Source organism: Drosophila bipectinata, chromosome 2R (genome assembly GCF_030179905.1).
Source record: "Drosophila bipectinata strain 14024-0381.07 chromosome 2R, DbipHiC1v2, whole genome shotgun sequence".
NCBI lineage: Eukaryota > Metazoa > Arthropoda > Insecta > Diptera > Drosophilidae > Drosophila > Drosophila bipectinata.
Window position 1 is genome coordinate 5,701,922 of NC_091737.1, and position 12,459 is coordinate 5,714,380.

Here is a 12,459-nt window from a genome sequence, read left to right on the forward strand (position 1 = left end):
TGTGGTAATTACTTCACCGTAGGTCACCACAGGCCATTTACCATTAAGCATCTGCGACTGACGTATTGTCTTGCCGTATGTCTGAGGCTCTTCTCCAATCTTTTTACTCCTCTGTTTTGGTGTTTCTGCTGCTTAACTTGAAGTAATGCTGGTGACCAACAACTTCCAACCTGCCTGAAGCGTCGGTACCTGTCAAAGTAAACGCAGACGTCTTCGTAAGTCGTGGTGCGTACAGTTGCAATAAACCAGTATCGATTATAGTTTTTATTTTTAATAGGAGATAGAGGAGATACCATCTCCAATAGGAGATGGTTTCCACAAATATCAAGTTTGTCAAAAATTTGTTTTTATTCTGCTTCCATACTTAGTTTCATCAATTATTATTATACACATAGAATAAGTTTTTAAAGATTTATCCATACCATTTCATAAAGACTGAAAGATATATGCTATAGCTGTCATATTACTAAAAGATAGGAAATAAATCATTTTTCGTGTTTTTGAAGATAGTTTGAACCTTCTGCAGATTCCATTGTTGGCTAATTGATTCAACCTACCAAATTTCATAAGGATCGGCTGTCTATATCCTATAGCTTCCATATAACAAAATGATTGGAAATGGTATTTGATAAAATACCAATTTTGGTCAATCTACTGATATCAACTTTGTCTCCGCCCAATAATAGCTTTCCCTTTTTGTTTTTATACCCTTGCAGAGGGTATTATAACTTTGTCCAAAAGTGTGCAACGCAGTGAAGGAGACATCTCCGACCCTTTAAAGTATATATATTATTTATCAGGATCACCTGAGTTGATATGAGCATGTCCGTCTGCCTGTCTGTCTGTTTCTACGCAAACTAGTCTCTCAGTTTTAAAGCTATCGAAAGCTATTTAAAGCTATTGAAACTTTGCACACACCCTTCTTTCCTTTGCACGCAGTATATAAGTCGGAACGAGCGGGATCGGCCGACTATATCCTATAGCTGCCATATAACTGATTGATCGGAATTGCTATAACTTTTGTGTTTTTAGAGTTAGAGAGTTTAAATTTGACATGAGAGCTATTTTTGGCAAGACATTATGACAAGCCAAATTTTATAAGGATCGGCCTACTATATCCTATAGCTGCCATATAACTGAACGATCGGAAATTACCCAACTTTCGTGTTTTTGAAGATAGAAAGCTTGAACTTGGTAAAGATTATATTTTTGGTCAGTTAATCCGACCTACCAAATTTCATAACGATCGGCCGACTATATCTTACCGCTGCCATCGGAAATCGGAAACGATCGGAAATTTTTTTTGGTAGAAATACCAACTTTGGTATTTTTGAAGATAGAAGTTTGGGACTTTTTTTTAGTTTTTATTTTATTAATAATTGGGTTATATTATTATATTCTCATAAGGATCGGCCAACTATATCCGATGTTTGCGATATATATCCGCTTTTAACTGCAAGGGTATATCAACTTCGGCTCCGCCCGAAGTAAGCTTTCCTTTCTGGTTTAATAAAAAAAAAAAAAAATGCAGTTAATATATAAACAGACGTTTTCTTTAGAAAGTATTTAAACTGGGTCTCGTACGGTAGTCTAAAATTTAAAAAAAAAAAATTTTTATTTTCAAAAACATTAAAAAAATTTGGTTTTGACATAATGATTGTATAACATGAAATGAAAATATCGCGTGTGACATGTGAGTTAAAAAAAACTACTTTATATTTTTAAGTAAAACTTAAAAAATAATGTAGAAATATTAATAAAGCAAATTTTAAAATTCGTTCCAGAAAATTTTTGTCTTTGCGTTTTGCTTAAATCAGTGTTGGAACTGGTTTTCAAAAAAGTATCTTCTATATGGCTCGCGTGGGACAGGCGTAGTTTGGCTTGAATATCTTGAAAACAAAAAGATTCCAAAAATTAAAATTTTTCCCCAATTACAGTGCTTATGAAGAGCTAAGGGATTAACCTTTTTTAACCTGGCAGAGGGTATTATAATTTTGGTCAAAAGTGTGCAACGCAGTGAAAGAGACATCTCTGACACTATAAAGTATATACATTTTTGATCAGGATCACATGCTGAGTTGACATAAGCATGTCCGTCTGTTCATCTGTCTGTCCGTCTGTCTGTTTCTACGCAAACTAGTCTATCAGTTTTAAAGCTATCGAAATAATACGACATACCAATACGATTATAACGATCGGCCGTCTATATCTTATAGCTGCCATATTACTGAACGATCGGAAATGGCATTTGGTAAAAATACAATCTTTGGTTTTTTATAGATGGAAGCTTGGGACTTTTTTTCTGTTTTGTATTGGAATAAACTGGTTATATTATGATATTCTCATAAGGATCAGCCAACTATATCCGGTTTTTGCGATATACCATATATTCGCTTTTAACTGCAAGGGTATATCAACTTCGGCTCCGCCCGAAGTTAGCTTTCTGTTCTTGTTTTAAGTTGAAATGCGTACAAATACTGTATGGGTTCGGCGATGATTCCTTCTCTATGTTAAGCATAGTACTGAGTTGACGAAAATCCGCTGTCCAACGAGTGACAGCTGTCAAACTTCATATAAAAAAAACGGTGTAAAAAAGGAAAGAAGAAGAAATTTTTGCCTTCTAGATTTTGCGGGTACTGAGTTGACGAAAATTTTTGTTATCGATTTTAATGGTGTTGCCGGATCAAAAAAAATAAACAGCTGCTCTCGGGGTGTTAAAATAAATATTTCAATTTATTTTTATAGGTGTGACACGGAGGGTCAATTGACCAAACAAAAAAATAGTCGGCCCGAATAATTTTCGACGCGCCAGGACAAATTAAAATTAATTTCTGCGGTCAAGACGAAGGGATATGGGATTTGACCCACAAGGGGCATTTTAATTCAATAAAATGGCATTGAAATGATTTGTGATTGATTTTGATTTTGATTTTGACCCAGTTTTCTTTTTCTTAATCAGCTCCTTAGCGGCAAAATACATAAACAAAACACCAACATCCAATTGATTTGAATTCATTTTTGCTTATTTGTTTTTTGTTTACAAACAACAGCTGTTCAGTATTACCTTATTTCTTCATTTTTTTGGTCACACTACCTCGGCAGCCGAATAAAGTGCAAAATAGCTATCAGAATTTCAACAGCGGATTTTCGTCAACTCAATACTATGCTTTACATACATTAACACGAAAATAATACTCTTTTACTCTACGAGCAAAACCACAACACCCTGGTCAAGTATTCAATCAGTGGAAGCATAAAATGACCGAGTATTACTCACACAAGTTTGTCACGTTGGCAGCACACAATATAAAGGTTAATTATACCATAAAACATAATAATACTGCGGCATCTGCAAGAATGCTGAGATGAACAAAAACCATTTATTAATTAGGCTGTCAAGGATAGACGTCTCGAACACATTTTTGACGCCGCAACGGTTGACTAAGAAACTTGACGTGGGTCGGACTTTGAAAATTTCATGGGTTTTGCTGAAGTATCAATAATTCGCATATGTGCGGATTTAAAAGTAATATATCAGTTTCTTATCAATCACTTGATGTTGAACTGGTTTGAGCCCGCACACTCATACTAGAGCGTATGTGCTTGCGGGAAGTCTCAAGATCGTCAACAAAAACAATGCCTATTTAAATTTCTAATTCTGATAAATTAATTTTATTCAAAAAGAAAAAAATAACCAAGCCAAAAACTAAAATAAAATCAATTTACGACCGCTTATACAAGTTATACAGGGGTGCCACAGAAAATACAAGTGATTTGGTAACTGAACTTCAAATAAATAAAACATTTTTTGCCCTGACACACAATTCTTAGTGCCTCAGCCTACACAAAAACCATTTTGGCGTTGTTGTAAAGTTTGTAAAGTGAATTGATGCGAAATTTGAGTTGAAGTGTTTTAGTGTACTGCCCCTGATACATGACCGCCGAAACCACTCAGCCCTAAAACACGCATGAATCACTGGTGAGACTCTAGCTCTGAATTTTATAATGAAATTTTTAAACAGGGGACACCTATTTATACCCTTCCAGAAGTATTATAATTTTGGTCAAAAGTGTGCAACACAGTGAAGGAGACATCTCCGATCCTATAGAGTATATATATTCTTGATCAGGATCACCTCCTGAGTTGATATGAGCATGTCCGTCTGTCTGTCTGTTTCTACGCGAACTAGTCTCTCAGTTTTAAAGCTTACTTATCGGCAAAGTTCCAGATTTTAACATGTTCCTGAAGTCAACTTGAACATTCAATTCATGTTTTCAAATGACATCGTTCGGAGCAACAGAAATAGTTCAAAATACTAATGCAAATGGTCAACATTACAATTCTACATTCAAAATCAGAGGCCAAGTTAATCATAACAAATAGAATTTGGCTATCAACAAATCCCAAGGTCAATCGGTTTTTCACACGGAAAATTATACGTGGCATGCTCTTGAGTGGGTAAACCATCCAGTTTGTTTGTGTTAGCTGAAGATGGGCTAACAAAAAATATTGTTCACGCTATAGCACTAAGAGATTGACTTGCTGAATTACAATCAAATAAAACCTTAACAATAATATTTGCCTTTTGTTATTTTTACATTCCCTCATGGTTCACAGCGCTCCAGATGACTTTATAATACATAAGCTTAGAACACAATTAATAAGTCTGAGTAAATTTTGTACAAAAATTATAAAGCAGGGACCGTAATCATTATGAGTTTTATTTTAAAAATCACAAAATAATCATTATTTTCTGAGAGAAAAAATAAAAATCAGCAATAATCATTATTTTTGATTTTTATTTTTTTTGCTCAAAAATATCACTCAATTCATAATTTCGCGCTATGTATTAGATTTTTTTTATATTTGACTGCATATCTCATTAGACAACATATACAGGTACCATTTAGTACCATGATTTCTTCTTTAACAGTCTTCCGTACCATTCAATATTTGAAAAAACTGAATATGAAAATTTTTTACATTAAAAGATACTAGATCCTAAAGCTTCAGATTTTGATTTTTCAATTAAAATAGCAATTAAAATAGTCCCTTTAAAAGCTCGGTGCAGAAAATATTTAAAATTTTTGTAGATGGCCATGAATTTTTCAAAAAATGATATTCCAAGATTCTAATTAAATTAAAATAAAAAGCTTAAATAACTATAACAAATTCAATAAAATGTTTTTTGACTTTTCCTTTGATTCAAAATTAAAATATGGTATGCTCTACTAATTTCAATAAAAACTAAAAAATCTTTCATATAAAAATTTGTTTCTATGATTTATAGAAGCTTTAGATTCAATTTTCTTAACTTTTAGTGTTGCTGTTAAATTGTTTGTTTTAAATGAAATTCAAGTGTAAATTAGTCTAATTGTTTTAAATAAAATTCAAGTGTAAATTAACTTTATAAATTTAGCAATGGTGTGCACGAATAGACCAAAACAAAAGTAAGAGTGTATTGGCGAGGGAATTGAACTACTGCACTGAGCGGATCGTAAAGTGCACTGCGTATGAAATTATTTGGGACATAAATAAATTTTATAGATTGCGGGAGCAAAAGAGAATATGCCACAAAAAAACGAAAAAAGTCGGGAAAATACTTTTCATTTTCATTCAATCATTTTCAGTTAATTTTCCGTTGTTTGCAGTGCACATGCTGAATGAGTAGAGCAGTGGTCGGCACTCAATACATTTATATGATTTACATTCATACTTAATATACATATTAGAGAGGCAGAGAAATTTCCTATGCCCATCTATCGCTATCTGAGAAGAGCTATCGGTATTATTTAAAAAGTTTCAAAAGTAGCCGAACCATTAAAAAAAATGTTAGATGGCTAGCTAATAGCATTTCACAAAATCTTTCGCAGTTTCAAAATAGCTACCCTAGCAATAAAATAGCTAAAATGGCCACACTGGAGCGCCATTCAATTTTTTTAGAAGCTCTCTCATTTACTCCCATTTTGCCTCATTTGACAGCCCAAACTTCATGTTTCTACTGAGAAAAATGTTCTCCGAAATTTGGTTGGGACAACTTTTCTCCACAGAAAATATATGTAGATAGGAAAGTTTTTTACATTTTTTTAAGAACTTTTGCTAGAAAAGATATCTTTAAAATAAAATATCTTTGGGCACTATTTTAGTGCCCAATCAAACTTTTGAATTAACGAAAAACCAAATAAAAAACTACGTTTTTTCACTCAGTGAATATTTTGCTTTTGATGCCACTGCCCTAAAGCAGCGGTCGGCAGGGCCCTTTTCCACGGGAATAGGAAATTTGTCCGAGCTCTGCCGCACACGCACAGTATAAATGTGCGAAAGTCATGCTCAGAGCCTACTTTCTGCTATTCCACTATATTCCACCACTATAAATTTTGACCACTTTTTTTTTGGCCAAAATTAATATCCCAAGAACGAAACAAGATATTTTAATTCTGATTTTTGTTTTGAGTTCACATGGTCAATAGATATAAGATTTAAAAAATTGTGGGCGTGGCACCCATCACTATTTAAAAAACATTTAGTGCTTCATAAAACCATAGTTTTCTTTTGGAAAAGTAGGTGTAGTATTTTTTTTTAATTAAAAAAGTTTTTAATTTTTTAACTTGAAATCGGTTGCCTCCTTAAAATATGAATTTCTTCAAAAGTGCACTTTCTAATTCCATTTTCACTCTATTAAAAAAGCAGCACAATTTTTTTTGAAATTTCACATACACAAACACATAATACAAACCTCACTGAAAAATGTTCATTTCAAAAATTATTATTTTTTTTATTCATTTTACATTTTTAACAGCTGTTTTCTTCGCAGTGGCGCCATCTATGGAAATATCTGGTGTGAAAGATACAAAATTGATCTATTGTGTATGATATGTAGCTAAAATTATTTAAATCCTTTAACTTTCAAAAAATGATTTTTGGGCAGAAAAAGGTGTCAAATTTCCTATAGTATATTCGTTACTAATACTAATGCGTTAAAATCATATCAATGTATTGACTGCCGTCCACTGCCCTAAATTTAAATTGAAGCAAAATTTGAGTGAAAGTGTTTTGTGTAGCATCTCTGATAATCTTGCACTTCAAAAAGCAACATTTTATCTTAAAAACTACAAAAAGTAAGAAATTTCCAACTATTTACAACTGAGTTATATGACAGTTATATGACAATGATATAATCCAAACAAAATAGAATTTGTAAAATTCTTTTGAGACCCTTGCATTTAAGCCATGTTCATTACCATGAAAAATTTCAACTATAGGACATAAAAGTTTAATGAGGTTTGAAGAGAAACAGATCGATAGGTCAAATGGTCATGTCGACTCGGTGGCATGACCATAAATTTTATTATTTATAGGTTTATTATTTATGAATATTATTATTGATTTTTTTGTTTTTTTTTTGTTTTTAAGTGATAACTATGGTAGATCGTTGCTCATGACTTCAAGAGTAGTATTTTTAGCATGGCAATAAAATTGGAGCTCCAACCTAATTTAGCCTTACTCGAATTGGAACAAAGTAAAAACTATTTATATTTCGCATTCTTTTTTTTATACAAAAACAAGACAGGAAAGCTAACTTCGGGTGGAGCCGAAGTTGATTTACCCTTGCAGTTAAAACTTCATAAAATTGAGAATTTCATAAAATTACCAATTATTCCATAAAATAAATTAAAATAAGTCCCATACTTCTCTCTTCAAAAAAACCAAAGTTTTTATTTTTACTAAGCAATAAATACCATTTCCGATCGTTCAGTTATATGGCAGCTATAAGATATAGTCGGCCGATAGTTATGAAATTTGGTAGGTCGGGTGAACTGACCAAAGATAGAATCTGTACCAACTTAAAACTTTCCATCTTTCCAAAAACACGAAGTTGGGACATTTCCGATTTTTCAGTTATATGGCAGCTATAGGATAAAGGTCGACCCTTATGAAATTCGGCATGTCGTATTAATTTGCCAAAAATAGCATTCATACAAAATTCGAACTCTTTAACTCTAAAAACACCGAAGTTATAGCATTTCCGATCAATCAGTTATATTTCAGCTATAGGATATAGTTGGTCGAACCCGGCCGTTCCGACATACATACAATATACTTCGTGCAAAGAAGAGAAGGGTGGGTGCAAAGTTTTAAAGTTGATAGCTTTAAAACTGAGAGACTAGTTCGCGTAGAAACAGACAGACAGACGGACACCCTTATATCATTTCAGGAGGTGATCCTGATAAAGAATATAAAAACTTTATAAAGTCGGAGATGTCTCCTTCACTGCGTTGCACACTTTTGACTTTTGGATAATACCCTCTGCAAGGGTATAAAAACTATAAGATCTGCACAGATCGCTTTCAGGGTTTCTTCATAAAACTGAGTGCTAATAAACACATAAAAGCTACTGTTTGCTGGCTGAATATGTATAGTGACCAGTTCATTTTCTCTCTGTTAGCTTTCCATATACATACATACATTTATCTAATACCTCCAATATATATTAAACTATACTATAGTACATACTAGACACGATAGTATATACTACATGTCCATACATATGTAGATTCACGATTAAATAGAAGCACTGTGTGTGCTTCTACATCCCTGCGCTCCACATTTTTCGAAACATAAACTTGCACATGTTATGTATTTGTGAGGCTCCGGTAAGCTGACATAATGGGTCGACGGAACGCCGGCAATATAAAGAGGCGTCTGAGCAATTAGCATAATTTAGATATTATTATTTTATCGATGTTTTTATTAAATTTCTATGCCAGAACTCTTCTGATTAATACCGAAACTGGTTATACTTTGGTTGTTTCCAAGGTTGCTAATTAATCAGAAATTAGTTATAAGTAATTACTAGACCACCATCAACCACATTCGATTTTGTACAAAAGTGTATTGTATTTCTCGTATATATACGTAAATATGTACATATGTTTTTGAATTTGGACCTTTGTGAGTCCCGCACCGATCAAGTTCGTTTAAATTATTTTTAATTCAACGTCAAAAAAAGTCTAGTAAAGATGTTAACTGTCTGTAACATTCGAAATGTCCAAGAACAAGAGATTTCGGCATGCACACACCCAGGCCGTTTTAAAGAAAATCATGCGCAATGGCTCACATCATCTTTAAAAATTGAGTTTCTTAAAGATGGTATACACTGAGGCAGAACCAAGGTTAAATGGAAATTGGCATCTGATCTGTTCGATAAAACTGAAGATTCCATGCCACTGTTGCAAAATTGAAAACGGGCGACACTTCTCCTCTACGCCAAAAAGCATTAAATAGAGAAAATATAGCTGGTATGACGAATCAACTTAAGCCGTAAGAGATAACAACAATAAGTCTAGAAAATGCTTTAGCCTTTTTAATTCAAAAAAAAAATTTTTTTTAATTTGTAAAACTACAATATACTAATATAAAAGCCATAAGTAAGCTCCATGGATGCAATATTTATCCCCCTTATTCGGAAGTTACTAAAATGAAATTAAAACGCAGACCAGAACAAGATTAAATAACCTATTCTGAACTCTAACTCTAACTAATTGTTAATTTAATTTTTAACTTTATAATGCAAATTTCCCAAAAATATATTGACTAAATATATTTAGTGCACATTTATTAAATATATTATGTTAAAATATTTTAAAACAAGAAAGAAAAGCTAAGCTAAGCTAAAAGCTATCCAAAGGTAGGTTGGATTAACTGACCAAAAATAGAATATGTACTAAGTTTCAGCTTTCTATCTTCAAAAAAAAACAAAGTTGGGTCAATTTCGATCGTTCAGTTATATGGCAGCTATAAGATATAGTCGGCCGATTCTTATGAAATTTGGTAGGTTGGATCAAATGACCAAAACTATAATCCGTACTAAGTTCCAGCTTTTTATCTTCAAAAACACGAAAGTGGGGTCATTTCCGATCATTTTCAGTTATATGGCAGCTATAGGATATAGTCGGCCGATCCTTATGAAACTTGGCATGTCGTATTATTTATAGCTCTCACGTTAAATATGAACTCTCTAACTCTAAAAACACCAAAGTTATAGCATTTCCGATCAATAAGTTATATGGCAGTTATAGGATGTAGTCGGCCGATCCGGGCCGTTCCGACTTATATACTGCGGGCAAAGGAAAGAAGGGTGTTCAAAGTTTTAAGTCGATAGCTTTAAAACTGAGAGACTAGTTTGCGTAGAAACAGACAGAAGGAGAGACAGACGGACAGACGGACGTGCATATATCAACTCAGGCGGTGATCCTGATCAAGAATATCACCTGATCACTTTTGACCAAAATTAGAATATTCCTGCAAGGGTATAAAAATCAATAATTGCAACTTTATGGTAATGTCTGCGGAAACGTAGGCGTAGACCAACTTAAAAAAAAAAAATTCAAAATTTTATCTTTATTTTTTTGGATATATGTAAAAAGTTTCGTGTTTCTATCTTCAAAAATGGTAAAAATAGGGCATTTTGGTTTTTTTGCCCATAGTGCATTGTAAGAAAAATAATTCCACAGGGTATGTTAGGTTAGGTTATGACGGCTTTCGGGTTTTAACTTGAAAAAAACCCAACATACCTAAAACGTTATCGTATATTATTATTATTATTATTATAAGAATATTATTATATTATATTATATTATATTATATATCCCACCGTGAGACTTGGGTAAATCTTTGTATCCTGTTTATATCTATTTATAATATAATATAATATCAAAACTGTAACACAAATTCAGCAATCTAACTTTAAAACTTAGTCTTATTTTATTGATAAGTCAATTTACTCAATGGTTTTTGAAAAATTTCAGCTTTTGACATTTGGAGAAAAAAATTCCAAAGCAAACATGCTTTGACGTAAACCGCTATAACGTCTGGTAATTACATATTTTGGAAATTCAAGCCTTTTTGACTACCAAATAAAACCCAAAATGTACTTTTGGATTACTGTACAGATTTTAAAATAAAAGCGATTTCTTTAAAATTTTTTGTTTAGGATTCGATACGCTCTTCTCTAATTCAACAAGTCATGCTTTATTCATGCTGAATGTACATATGTAGTAAAGTAGATAATTATGAGTACAAAAGCTTACTTTTGACAATTGTACAAATGTTTTTTGTGGTTTTTAGTAGGGCAATCTTTGCGCCATATAAATTTTGTGGTGCACCTCAAATGTGCAGATACAGTAGCGGACAATGAAATCCGGACACTTATAGTACTTGCACTAAATGTGAACTTTGCATTAGATTGGTAGGAGCGCGTGTTATTATATCGAGTTGAAATTTTCAAGGTATTTGGCTTTCATGATCTGAAAGCATTTTTTAAATTATTAAACTTCTTATGTTGAAAAAAATTTTTTTTTAAATATGTCGAAAATGACTGAAAATTTTCAAGGGGCCATATTGGCCTTACAATCGAAAATCTTAAGCTTCCGAGGAATAAGCTCTAACGTTGGACTTATTGAGTCTTCTTTCGAGGATTTCTTACAAAATTTTGAGAAAACCAGAACTCTAAAGCATTTGCCAGGATCAGGAAAGAAAAAGAAGACCAACTACCACGGTTCGAATTCATTCACCATTAGGCATGACTGATCGTTTCAAATCAGCAAAACATGTAAGAAGTAAGTTTTTCCAGTTGAAAGGAGTCGAAATAAGCACTCGAACCGTTCGAAGGAACATTGAGGAGGCAGGACTTCATGGCTGGCGAACAGCGAAAAACCCAGTCTTGACCGTAAAAATGCTCCAGAAAAGACTACAGTTGGTCAAAATGCATGAATCTTAGACTGTACATTATTGGCGAAACGTCATTTTTTTTTAACGACACCAAAATAATCCATTTGTCTTACAATAGTATGAGCTAGGTGCGCCCCAAACGCGACAAACGCTTCAAAAATAATTGTTTATGGCGAAAGGTCAGGCAAGGAGCATCTCGAATGGTCCGGGGATGCTTTTCTTACTATGGCGTTGGTGATCTGGCATTAATTGATGGAACTGTAAATGCTGAAAAGTTCCAAGGTGTTCTGAATCGTCACCTTCTACCCTCAATGAAGGAGCGTCTTTCTCATGCCCCAAACATAATCTTTCAGGATTTGTTTAAACAATAATTAAAGTTTTAAATTTCTAGTATTTTTTTTTTAAATTTAGGTAATACATTTTTTTGCAGAAAAATCGAATATCAAAATTAGACTGGCCAGGCAGTAGTCCTGATTTCTATCCGATTCAATATCGTTGTCCTATTTTATAAGTACAACGATTTGGACAACAGACACCTATATTATAGGTGTTAGTAGTGGAAGCTTCCAGACTGCATAATCAAAATTTTATTTTTTACTTGTTATTTTTGTAGTACAAAAAAAGGATTTTTTTTCCAAAGAAAATATTAGTTTTAGTCGTTTCCTTTTTTTCTATCAAATAAAGTGACTTAATGCAACAATTTTATTAAATTTTTAAATAATTTGTTT